This window comes from Typopeltis vanoorti, chromosome 1 (assembly GCF_054136105.1).
Source record: "Typopeltis vanoorti isolate ZY-2024b chromosome 1, IOZ_Tvanoo_1.0, whole genome shotgun sequence".
NCBI lineage: Eukaryota > Metazoa > Arthropoda > Arachnida > Uropygi > Thelyphonidae > Typopeltis > Typopeltis vanoorti.
Window position 1 is genome coordinate 58,343,847 of NC_143549.1, and position 13,879 is coordinate 58,357,725.

At 31.7% G+C, this 13,879-nt stretch overlaps 1 protein-coding gene across 4 annotated transcripts in view; it reads right to left on the reverse strand.

The window, feature by feature from the left end:
* Positions 1–13,879, reverse strand: part of LOC150110016 (NAD(+) hydrolase sarm1-like) — a 51,447-nt gene that overhangs the window by 27,253 nt on the left and 10,315 nt on the right. Inside the window, exon 1 of one of the 4 annotated variants that reach the window (XM_090390629.1) lies at positions 9,326–9,458. The exons of 1 other annotated variant lie outside the window; for it this stretch is intronic. The gene's annotated coding sequence lies outside the window, so the exon portion shown is untranslated. Of the gene's footprint in view, positions 1–8,285; positions 8,337–9,325; positions 9,459–13,879 lie in introns of those variants that run through there. 2 more of the 4 variants (XM_090390655.1, XM_090390647.1) reach the window with 2 other exon arrangements.

Here is a 13,879-nt window from a genome sequence, read left to right on the forward strand (position 1 = left end):
TCATGTTGTTCTTCCTTAAAATACAAGTTGCTGTTACAACACATCTTGAATAAAACTATAGCATAGATCGTAACACACACGATTTTTTAATATATCAACCCGACATCTAAATACGTGCAAAACTGAAAAGAATCTTGTATTACGCACTAACCAACTATCATAAAGAGCGTGATTAAACAAATATTAGTGATTCTAGCCTCTTTTCAGCAGTCGGGAAGAACGATACATGATCTGTGGTTGAAAAATATATGAGGTTTGAATCCTGAGGAATGTATTCTAGGAATGCCAATGAATATATTCTAGGGTCTTTTGAAGTAGTGCTGAGTTTTCAGGTCTGACTCAGTGTGTTGGGATTTTTTTCCTGAACTTTGTTTTTTCCCTTCCTGCAACACCACCACAACAAAATAACCCGTTGATGAAACATGCAACTAACACATAATATACTCACTACGTGGTGTCTCTGTCTCCTCATGCAATAATATTATTTTACATATACAGTATATTTATTTTCTTAATGACAACCCCATTCACAGTAGGATGTAAATTTTGAGTACATAAGTAATGGACGGACTATAGGTTAGATAAATTGAAAATCCTATCATACAAACTCCAGCATCTTTTTAGCAGCTCCAGACCCCCCCCCAGGCAATAGTTTAACAAAGTGTTGGTCTCATACAGGACAAAGCTAATGAGTTAATATCAATAAAAGTTTGAATTATTTAAATGATTTTATTATAACTTATTAATATCTCGAGTAGCATTTATGAGTAGCATTTTGAAGCGTATTTATTTTTCTTATATTTTTTCTAAGGAAACTTTTTTGTTTGTTTCAAACTCTTTAATTACTCAGACTCATGGGAACTGTTTTTCCTTTCCGTCCTATCATAGTTAAGTCTTGCTATACGACAGCTACTCAGATAAACTATTCACACTCGTGTATTATTCTACAGTATTATCCTTCCTTCCTGTTTTATGCTTATGCAGGCTTTCGAAACCAGATACGACAATATGAGGATGGTTAATCCTTATTCCCGTATATTGTGTATCCTTTTGGACGGTTTGTGGAATAAAAAACCCGAGTTTCAGGGGAAAAATCCGTCTAACTCAGTATGAAACCGGATAACTCACCTTTAGATGAGAAGCCTTGATAAAAGTTCTTCGCATCCTACACGGAATTCGAATCCCGGGGGGGGGGGGGATCGTCTAAACCGACCGCATTCGAAAGTTCACTATTCTATTATAGAAGAAAAATTCTGGGATTCACTATATAAATTAACATAAAATGCTACATTATTTGCCAATGACATCTCATCTGGTCTTTTTAATCAAAAGAGAAATTTTTCTCTTTCTCTCTAACCAAGCTATAAACAGATCTCACACCAGTAACTTGCTTATCAGATGTGCCGGAAATGTAGGGAAAAAAAAAACACCTTCCAACGCCAAAAAATGTTCATGATCGGAGTGATGTCTGTCTCGAGTAATGTAATGTTGTTTATAAAGTTTTGTTGAAGGCTTCTGCTAGTTGTTGTGGTTCTGGCCGAAATTGTTGCCAATGAAGTCTTGTGGGGATATTTTACGTTCCGTGTTAAGCAATTCGCTGTGTCGACCATGTTTTTTTTTTTTTTTTTTTTTCATATGACCACTATCTGCAGAAAATTTCTGGAAGTAATAGTTTCTTTTTTTTGCAGCGCGTATTTTGGTGTTAGATTTCGTGTCTATTTGTATAGTGTTTGTATTTGGGTGTCATTAGTCATTAGGTGAGGATTTTTTTAAATACTAATAATGCTTCGATCAGCCTCTACCGTGCCATTCTGAATACAATTATCAACTACTTATTTTTAAGCGTAATTCGTTTTTTTTTTTTTTTTTTTTGCCTTAAGTCTTAATTCCTAAATTTATTTGACAGCGTGCAGTGTGGAAAGTGTTTTGTTATTTAAACAATAATGAGAGAAAGTAAAGTTTGGTGACCTCTTCTATGAACAGCGATGATTTTAAAATGACAATTGCTCGTGTATATATATAAACAATGAAACCACGCAACTTAGACTGAACTTCATATTAACTAAACTGACTTCATATGCAATCTTAAATCTACAAAACAACTCTCTCAGGTGTGACGGCAGAGGGCAACACTTTACTGCATATACCACTACTTTATACCTGAATAGAGTGATTATCGGAAACAAGTTTGGGGAAGAGAAGTGTAGAAGGCTTGTACGCCTACTGCGTATGTGAATTTAAAAAACATGCACTTTGCCCTCAAGGGAACACTGACTAGCAAAGAGCATAAAAATCTTGCATTACTGTGATTGTAACATTATTCAATTATATGTTCATTACATTCGTTTTTTCCCCAAAGGATTTATGCCTGTTTTACTAGAACTTATACCCTAAGATAATATCTGAAATCTGTTATCCATTGACTGCTACGATCTTTTCATCGCTTCGCTTTAGCTCTTTTTTTTTATCAAAAAAAAAAAAACTTATGATGTCGAGTAACTAAACAATTATGGCACAGTGTCCTAACCGCGGGACTGAAGATCCCAACGAATTCCCACGTCAATGTAGGTCACTGGCTTAAGAAACAGGCGTGGCTCTTTTTCTTTCTATCTTTCTTTTTCCACTCATGGCTGAGCAATACTTTTGCATTGACACAATTTTCGTAGACTCCTTAATTACTTGTTTATATATTCACATACTTTTCTTCGCCACTAATGACGTAAATGATGTTACAAAAGTTAAAGTTACATCGAATTTTTCTTTAGATCAAAGAACAAATAAATAAAAACTGAGGTTCATCATAAGCCTTGGACTCAATATAGAACTTTCTTTTTTGCACGCACAATATTTCTGGTTTCGATAAGCTTAATAAACTAACGCCTATCAATCTGCCAATCTAATGAATTATAATGTGAAAATGTCACCTACAACCATCACTCTAAAAAGAGGGGACGATGTTTTCATTCAAATTATGTTTCCTCTAGCAACGGAGCTCACTAGACTTTTCACTATACTGCTGGACTACTAGCGCTGGTAATCGCAAAGATATCATTACTGAGGGAAGGCAGTCTACCGCACTAAAAAGGAATTACGGGTAGTAATAAAGCTAATGTGCCGTACATAAGCGTGAGATTTTGGTTATTAGAGTTCTGTAAGGTGGTAGTGGTAGAGGAAGAGGGATTTACCGCACTATAAAGTACGGTAGAAGTGCGATATTAGAGCAAGCAAGTACAATAATTTTTTAAAAAAAAAATGCTTGTTTTAATAAGACTGCTTGAGAGAAGGGGAGAAATTTAACTGATGGTTTCGGTAATAAATATTTTGAAGACTAATTTTTTGGTCTCACACTTACGAAACATTGTTCACCTAAAAGAATCAGTAACGTGGACGAGCTACGGAATTTCTTTAATATCTTTTTTTTTTGTTGTTTTTTTTTTGCAAAATCCGGAAACCCTCATTTAGAGAACAAACATAGATCTTTTTAAAGTACTTCATCCACAAAAAAAAAAAAAAAAAAAATCGAAAACATCCATGCCCAGGGCAGGATTCGAACCCGCAGACCAGGTACATCAACCACTCAGCAGCAAATTAGGCCAGCAAATTCGTCCATATTGTCCATTAAATTTTACTTCATCAGATATTTCTTTCATAAACTGTTAGTCTTCTTATCCACAATGAGAAGAAATATTCAAGGAAAACATTTTTTGCAGCTTATTGGTGTGATATTTTGACGCAGAACACATTAGTGTGCTGCATCAAAATACAACTTCGTTCATTTCATGTTCTGATGAAAATTAAAATTTTATAATATGGATAAAGGAAGCCACTCGATGATCATATTTACGTATTTATACGTAATAGCATACAGACGTATTTATGAACACTTTGCATTGTGCATTAAGTAACAGCGCACATAAATAAAAAGGGATAGACATGATGCTAACCCTGAAGTACGGCATTCCTTCACACAGAGATATGCGAGATATTAATGCAAGGTTATGTAAGGCAGAAAGTTTCGGTGATAAGAACTGCAGTATCAAGCTTACCGTCTCAGTAGCTTTGTCATAGACATCCTTGACCTAAAATGGATGACTCATGAACTATAAAGAAGGTCAATAAAGACGAAGTAAATGTCGCAGTTTTCTGATAATCAATAAAAAATGGCAAACATTAAAGAACCGGTCCAATATTGACATAATGAAAGTTAGACTGTTTTTATTTGAAATAAAAAAGTAACTAACTTATTTGTAATAAGATTTTTTTCTCAATCTTATGACCTATTTCTTCCCTTTTCCACATAAAAAGTACATAATTAAGAGGTACAGTACTATAATTGAGAAAGACTACATTCTAGTAGTATTTCTTAATTATCGTTTGTCTTTCTGTATATCTTCCCCGCCCCCCCTTCCTCCACTGAACCGTTTTGAGCCTATCAACCTATTTACAACATCCATTTCCTCTGAACAGTTTATCATTCGCAGTTGTTTAGAAAACTGAATTTTTGTGGCCTTTATGTTTCTTGCCAATAATAAGTCAATTAAAATGCATACATAATCGATATTAGGTGGAATCATTGCATTTCCATACCATACAGAAAATTACGAATTCGATATCCTTGACCTATTCGTCCCTGTGAAAGTGGATACTAAATTATGGGAGTAGCACTTCTGATCAAAAACTATCCGTCTATAATACAGGGCTTCATCCAATATAAACCAATCTATCACTCTATATATATTATGCTACTGCAAGAGTTTATTTGATAGAATCTATTATTAAAATGAAATATTTGTTCACAAGAATACATCTAAAGAGGTTATCTAAAAGAGAATTTTACTCTTTTTTTCATGTAGATTAATAAAAAAAAAGCGCAAATAAAAAATGAAATATAATTGAAAACAGACATCAACAATTTAGGTCAACAGTTCTGAGTAGCTGTAATAGACAAAACCTATGTTATACCTCTTGATACGTTTCTTAGCGGTTTTTACAATTAAAGTTTTGGTTCTGATAATTTATAGGACCAAAATTCAGATAAGCGTTTGAATATTTACGAACATTCTAGATACTCGAAATGGGCAGACAGAAGTTAATCAGTCAGCAGATTACTGCTTAACAATTCGAAATTAAAGGCTACGTTGGGAATTATGGCAGAAGGTACTAAGGCTATGAGACCAATATGTTATGTCTGATCGTTAATTGCGTTCGTCTGGCTGGTTCGCCTGTTTTATAGGAAAACCCGAGTTTCCTGGAGGAAAAGCTTGCCAGCTCTGCTTGAGACCGGCTAACTCACTTTCAGTAGAAGAGCCCTTATAAAGATTCTTTGGATCCTAGACAGGATTTGAACTCAAAATGGAAGGCTTAAATATTTAATACACAGTGGTGTTTTCGGATTCCGCGTAGCATAATACAGAAATATTGTTTTTCGTACAAAGTTGTTATTGTTGGTATTCCAAATGGTTGCCATCTATGTATCACGAACTGATGTCATGCATAAATTCTTCTGGTGTAGTGAAAGGAGGTCCGTTGCTGCTTGTTTAAAAAATAAAATAAAATGAAATAATAAAAAAATACTTATGTTACTTGAGTATTCTGTGCACGAAACCTGTGGAAACAATAACAAATGGTATTGCCGTAAATTTACACCACACAAAAAAGTTAAGAATATTTAGAAATATTTTTAGATTCTGTTAGAATTCATCTTCCCTCCGATTTTCGAGAAGAAGTAAGTGCTAAGAAGTTTTAATCTGAAGAGAACAGAAGACAAATTGATTCCAGTTCCTCACCTTAAAATAACAACTATGTGGGATTTTTTGAGCGATCTGCGAATGGATTTCTTATACGTATTTAGTAAGCTATAAGATTGTAAAATGAATTACATCCTTTATTAGCAATTATAGTTAACCTCACTTAGCTTACTAATAATTATTTGACCAGATTAGCAAGAAACTAATACCAAAAGTAATTATGGCGTTTTAAAGAATACTGTGTTTGGAGAAAAAAGACAGCAGAAAAAAAAAACTTTTTTTCTTCGAAAGTAACTACGATGTCAACTCATTTTCTATAGTTTTCCTAAAACAAAATAAGATAAAATGAATTATCCTTAAGCAAACACAGAGTAGTGTATCAAAATATTTTAAACGGGATATGTGTTCATGAAATGGATGAATCGGTACAGGATGAGTAATAACGTATGCACAACATTTACTTTTGCCTTTTAAGGCTCGACCAATTTTGCAGTAATATATCTGAATTTCAAATAATCACACCTAATTAAAATAGTTTAATTAGATGTGGTTAGATCGGAAATTTCTCGGGGAACACGCGATTACTGCCTTAATTCGGTTTCGCACTTTCAATTCTCGTTTTTTTCATAGGAATAAGAGGTTGGAGAGAGAGAGAAGATTTTTGCTCTACCGCAGAATCGAGCCTTGAACTCCTTGTATTTGTCGTCTCCAACCTTGCTTATCCAAAACCTTACTTCTCCAGTTTGAACATTGTAATATGATGTTGCTATCTTGACTAATGGTAGCGATCCATGCTGTTCTGAGTTTTCCTTTTGGTCTTTTACCAAACTTTTTTTAGTTAATATAGACTATAATTGCTGTTTATAGTCTTCCTAGGAATGCAGCTATTTTAAAATTAGGAAAGCTCAGTATCATTTCTTCTTAAAAGGTGTTGGCGTTCGTAATTACGTAATTTTTTCTTTCATTTAATTTTTGGAGATTAATGCAACGAAAAACAGCCAGAATTATTGGAGAATAGCCAAATGGCCATTTCTGACAAGCAGAAATGGTCACTGTCATTTTTGGAGTACACAGCTGTATCAAATAGAAGTGAATGTATTCATATTAAACAGCTCCAAGTTATTACGCGAAGAAACTGTCTTACCCTCATTTTCAAACATAGGTGGTAAGGTAATGTTATTGCTGATAACCGAGTTTGCACCAATTCTGCAAGCTAATCTATTGCTCAGTTAGCAACATCTTATTATGGTAGAAACTCCAAGAAAATCATTTCGAAAATAATTCACTATAGTTTGCGATGATCATTCATTAACCATCGGTTTCATTCATACGCAAAAAAAAGATAACCGCTGCTTCCTTTTTACAATGTACTTTGATGATACCTATTGCCAAACTCTGGACAACCAGTTATCAATGGTGCAGCCTCAGCTGTAACCAGCTGTGCCATACATTATCGCTTAGAAGACAAGAAACACTAGTTAATGAAGGTGTGAATTAAAATAATGGATGAAGAAATAATGTGGTCCTTTTCGTTTACTTTTGCAAGTTCTCTCTGGAAGGAGACAAGACCTCCTTTCTTCTGAAGGAGCTAGGAAAGAAATTATTTAGATGCACTTCACTGAAAATTTTGCAAATATTATGTATCCAATATACCATGGAAAGGAGAGAGAGAGAGAGAGAGAGAGAGAGAGAGAGAGAGAGAGAGAGAGGCTTTCCGATTCCAAAATCGTTACAATTTTTGTCCGAAAAATAAGTACTGTAAAACAAGCAGGGTTTGATTACATCATCATAAGCCTGATTCATGAAGTTTTTTATAGATGAATAATTCTGCAGTTACCAGAATAGCACTGCCAAGTAAGGTTGCATGTTTATAAAACACGGCATAAATGTTTTCGGAAATGCTTTGAAAATATTTTTTGAAACAGTCAACATAAGTAACAGATTTGAATTGTCTTCATTTGAAACGATAATTATAGCACATAATAATAGTATTGTAATAATAATGTAGTAATTTAATATTGGTTTTTAAAAAATTCGAAATCTATGCGAAGCTTTTGCTACAATTCACCAACTATATACAATTCAAAACATTTAGTCGCTGTGAATCTAGTTCGAGTCGCCTACAGGGCAATCTTTAGGCATTAAAGTAACAATAAAATTAAAATACAGTGAAAAATTCATGTTAATTCATGATTAGTTTTATACATGGTGTATACTACAATCTTTAGTCTATAATATGTCATTTAAAAAAAAAACAATCTCCCGCGTTTATATTGTAATAAATTTAAATAAACATAAGCATTTCATTCCGATAGTTTAGAGGCAGCATACAAAGTGAATGATGCAATAAAACAACAGAATCAAAATACATAGTATAAAATATAATTGTCGATATCAAACTGCAATGAAATAAGGAAATGAATAATTTGATTATTTCAGAAAATAAAAGGAAATACTGTATATATCTGTGCATTATCAGAAAGTTCAAATATTAAATTCGAAAAGTTTATCGATATTTATACTAGATATAAAACTTACAAAGAAATCTTAGCACAGAGCCCCAAATCAAGGAACAGCGCCTCTCCCAAAGTTAAAATCTCCATTCAGGTAAAATAAGAATAATATTTTATTTATTAATATTATGCGTGTCTTACAGTACATTCAACTTCAACCAATAAACAACAACACACTGTTATGATATACACTCGTAACATTCTGTAAAATACCGTATTACTTTTGGTAATATAGTTCATATTACAGGTGTGTAGTACGAAAACTGAGAAAGTGTTTCGACTTCACTTCGACCCATCCCGTTCTTCCCCCACCCTAGATTCGGCACTCGATACTTATCCTTCTTCCAGGTTCTCTTAACAGAGCTGTTGACTTTAGTAGGAGTGGCCTAAAACAAGTAAAACCGGAAGAAAAACATAAAGTGAAGATTTGTAAACAAAGAAGAGATAAATGCCTTCTACTTCGAATTAACAAAAACAATAATGAATAAATAAATAATATAAAATGCATTTCTGATATAGATATATTTATCACACAACACCGAAAAATTTGGAATTAATCGGAATTTAGTAGTCACTATAAAATACTGTTGTTACTGTTAAGTGAAAGTAATACAAATAATACATTAATACACGTAAATAGGAGAGTACACACGGAAGGAAATTCCTTACTGAATGAAGTCAGAATATCGTTAAATGTTTCTGGGTAAACCTAAACAACATATTTATAATTACATTTAAAAATGGATATAATTTTGTTCTCCTCCACTCTCTCAACCATCTAGTTCAAGTCATTTATGGCACACGTGAAATTTTTACCCAATTACATTTTAATAATTAAATATAAACATGTTTTATATAAAAACATAATAAGCCATGTCCCAGGTATGTCTTTAAAAATATATATATACACAAGTAACAAATACTCTTAAACACACTCCAATTTTCTGCTCCAAAACCACTGACATGTTGAACGGAAGCGGCATGCAGTTTAATCGTATGAAATGAAGTCAAGCCTAGCCCTACTTAACTAGGACTAGCGACACATACATAAATTTATTTACTTACCACCTAACATCGCTAATTTTGATTTGTACGCTTTGTAGTTTAATGACGGAGGTAGATAAAAGAGATAGCATCAGTACCACTTGAACTACAAATATCACCGTGTTTACACATTCTCCCAGTTCACACATTTATTCCGAAAATATCCGCTTCAGCCAACTTATCTCTCCGGCATCCTGGCAGCTGAGAAGATAATACCCGGAACGCCCTCTCGTGAGGGCATAAAAAAAGAATAGAGTCCAAAATTGAGAATATGTATATATTTTTTATAGTTCTATAAACACTTTGGAAGCATAATTTCAAATAATCATGAAATATCGAAGTATAAATAAAATGCAATTTGATATCGTCAAAATATTTTATTTTGACTATATTAAAGAGTATTTTTAGTTTGTTATTTCAGGAAGTAGTTTCTGGAAATTTACATTTATTATAAAATATGAAAAATATTTTTTTTTCTCAATGATAGATAATTTTATCATCGAATTGATTTTGTAGATATGAAATAAATGTCGCTATAAACAGCATTATGTGCAACTAGAAATATTTGCATTCTAACTTTGCTTAAACTTTTAATATTTCATTAATAATAATTATCTTATTTTAAAAAAAAAATACAAGTAAACGAAATTAATCTACCCCAAAAAAATTAGTTAAACGAAAACTTGTTTTTAATCTTCTAATTATTTTTTTAAATTTTGATAACACACATTCGTAGCGCATGACAACAGTCTAAAATTCTCAAAAAAATATCTAAAATAAAAATTAAAAAGTGAACCATCATAAACCTTTTAATCGTATTTTGTGCTGTTGTATGTGCAATATTTTATAACTAAAATCACGTGAATCTATTTGCTGGCATATAGACTTATGGAAATTTCTGTAATTATAAATATTCGGTGGCATTGAACTTTATTCCGAATTCCGCCGCATTCTACTACGCTCTGCATTGGCGTGTAATCTTTAAATTTGTCACGTGCCATTGAAACAATGTCTGAAGAAGAGACCCAAGCTTCGATCTATTCTGCAGCCTGCTCTAAGCAGCTGATACCAAACGATGCTAGGGACTGAAAGCGCTCTCTTAATCTAATGTATTAGTGGATTTTACATATATCAGCTAATAATATGTGTAAAACAGGTCTTACACTACTGATTTAACTAACAAGGCTTACTTTACTTGTTAATTTCCTACTATTTAGTTAACTAAATGAACCAGGTAATTACATGTATCTCTTGTTATTTGGATCATACAGTGATAGAAATAATTCGTACTAGCAGTTTTAAAACAGTGTTATTTGAAATTAAAAGAAACTGGATAGGGATATGTATCTAAAAGCCTTAAACTATTAAATTATTATTATTATGAAATGATAAATGCTTGAAGCGAAACTTACTGTACGTTCTTTGATAGAAATGTATACATAGTACATATACATTTTTATCGAAATAAGAGAAAAGCAAGCGATTAGGATGAAGAATACAAAAAAAAAAAATATAGGCACGGTAGGGTAAATAATATGTACACAAAATTACATATTTCTAAATATAGAGAATTAATGAAGATTCGAACAAGCTGCAGATTTTATTAATTCTCCATCTATTCTTGAATTGTATTGTATATTGAAAAGTAAATAAGAGACAAAAGATTGAGCAGTTGATATCTCGGTGTAATATTTTATTGTTACTTGAGTTAGTCTTTTAGAGACTGGTTAACACTTCCAGATCAACTCTAGAGAGATTAGCCTACTTGATAAGGCATTCTGATTCTAAATTACGAATGTAACACATGAATGTGGTTTCTAACCTTTGGAGCATAAAATTATCTTCAGGTGCGTTTACTAATCAGCAAATAAATCTGTTTATTTATTCCACTTAATTAAAGCAAAACAACCGCACAAAAAGGAATTAGCTCGGCCTGCGGGGCTGTACATTCGCCTTTTATAAGTATTTCATCATCATCATCATCATCATGCATGTCAAGGATTTAGGCCTAGCATGGCCTGTTCCGGTCTTAGAAGTTATCGTTGAATCGTTTAAGAGGACGTCCTGGTTTTCTTTTTCCTAATGGCTTGTATTTTAAGGCTTGGTTTGGTAATCGAAAGTGTTCCATCCATTTATGTTTATATTTTTTAATTTTTTCTATTACTGGTTCTTGGTTTAATTCTTTCATAATTTCTTCGTTTCTTTTGTGATCAAATAGGGTATACTTTACAGTTTTTCTCATAAACTTCATTTCTGCTGTTGTTAATCTTTGTTTGTCTTTTTGTTTTATTGTCCAGATTTCGCTTCCATACATTAAGACTGGTAGGGCTAACGTATTGTATACTTTTAGTCTGGTTTGTTTTTGAACTAGGTTTGGTTTAAATATAGAGTTGATTACTCCTGTTATTTTTAAATATTTTGCATTTACGTTTATATCTTTTTCATTTTCATATGTGATCATATATCCTAGGTAGTTAAATGAATTCACCTGTTCTAAGATCTTGTTATCTATTACTATTTTAGTTCTTGCTGGATCTTGTCCATTAAAGGCCATAGTTTTTGATTTTTCTTTTGGTATTATCATTCCATAATCTTTGGATATCTCATTTAGATCTAAAATATCTTACTGTAGTTTATCTTCAGAATTTGTAATTATTATTTGATCGTCGGCAAAGAGGAGAGTGTTTAAGTTTACTGTAGGAGAAAGTTTAATTCCTTGATTTACATTTTTATTCCATTTTATTATTATTTCATTTAAGTAGATATTAAAAAGAGTTGCTGAGAGGGGACATCCTTGTCGGACCCCTTGGTTTATCTCTCTCATATATGATAGCTCGTGATTTAATCTTATTTGTATTTGATTATTTTCATATATACTTGTGATAGCTTTTAGGATATTATTTGGTATTTGTCTTTCTTTCAATATGTTAAATAATATTTTTCTTTTAACTTTATCAAATTTTTTCAAAGTCAATAAATCCAATATGTGTTTCTAAATTATATTCTCTTCTTTTCTCTATTATTAATTTAAGGCAAAAGGCTGGGTCTATATATGATCGTCCTTTTCTAAATCTATTCTGTACTTCTACAATAAAGTTTTCGAAATATTTCAGTAGTTTGTTATTTAAGATTCTGCTATATATTTTGTAACAGGAATTTAGTATACTAATACCTGTATAGTTTTTAGGGTCATCTCTATTACCTTTCTTAAAGATAGGAATCACAATTGCTTTTTTCCATTCTATTGGGGGGGGGATACCAGTTGAGTAAATTTTATTTAAAAATAATAGGAGTCTTTCTATGAATCTTGTTCGTACGTATTTATATATTCTGAACCTAGCTTATCTTCTCCAGGTGATTATCCGTTTCTTGTTTCTTTCAGGCTGATTTCTAATTCTTCTTCATTTATTTCCTTTTCATTTTCGTTAATTGTTTGCCAGTTGTCTTTTTAAAATATTTGTCTGTCCACAGTTCTGTGTAGTAATTTAGAAATTCTTCTAATTTCAATTCAGTGTTTAATTTTATGTTTTCTTTGGTATCTGTATTTAAGTGTTTCAAAATCTTATATACATCGGGTCTTATTTTATATAAATCATGTTCTAAATTAGAAACAAATTTGTTCCATGATTCTCTATGTCTTTTTCTGACTTCTCTTTTAGCTATGGCTCTTATTCTTTTATATTTTATTTCATCTTCTAATCTTTTACTGCTTAACCATTTGTGATAGGCTTCTTTTTTCTTTTTTGATTATTTCTTTGATTGTATCATCCCAGATCTTCAGTTTTTTTTCTTTCATTGAATTTTTTGGTCTTCCCTAAGCTTTCATTTGCTGCTGAATTTAGTATCGTTTTTATATTAAGCCATTCTATTTCTATTTCTTCACTTTGTTTTATTTTATCTAGATATTGGTTAATTCTTTGTTCATATAGCCATTGTACATATAGCCATTGTACATTTGTGTGATTCAATAGTCTAGTTTTATAAACAAATGTTTCAATTTTTCTTTCTGTTCTTGTTACTCATAACCATTTAGGTGGTAATCTTAATTTTATTTTAACAAGGAAGTGGCCACTGCCTATTTCATATCCTCTGTGAACTCTAACATCTAGTGAAAATTTTGATTGAATACTTTTCATTTAATATGAAGTAATCAAATATTGATTTCCATCCTCTTGCTGCCCAAGTATATTTATGTATGTCTTTATGTTTATAGAAGGAATTCATTATTTTTAGGTTATTATAAACTACAAAGTCAACAATTTTTTACCATTCCTGTTTAGAGTATGTTCTTTATGTATTCCTATATTATTATAAATTTTCGTGTTTCCAATTTTTGCATTTAAGTCTCCTGCTAAAATTATGTAATCATTTTTATTTATTTTATTATATATGTTTTGTAGCTGATTATAAAAATCAATATTATCCTGTTCTCTTCCTTCTTCTGGGATATATAAATCAATTATTGTTAAATAGCCTCTATCTATTTTTAATCTAGCTTCTATTATTCTTTCTTCTATTATTCTTTCATTCTATAATTTCTAATGTTTTAACTGTTTTGAAAGGGAGTTATGAATC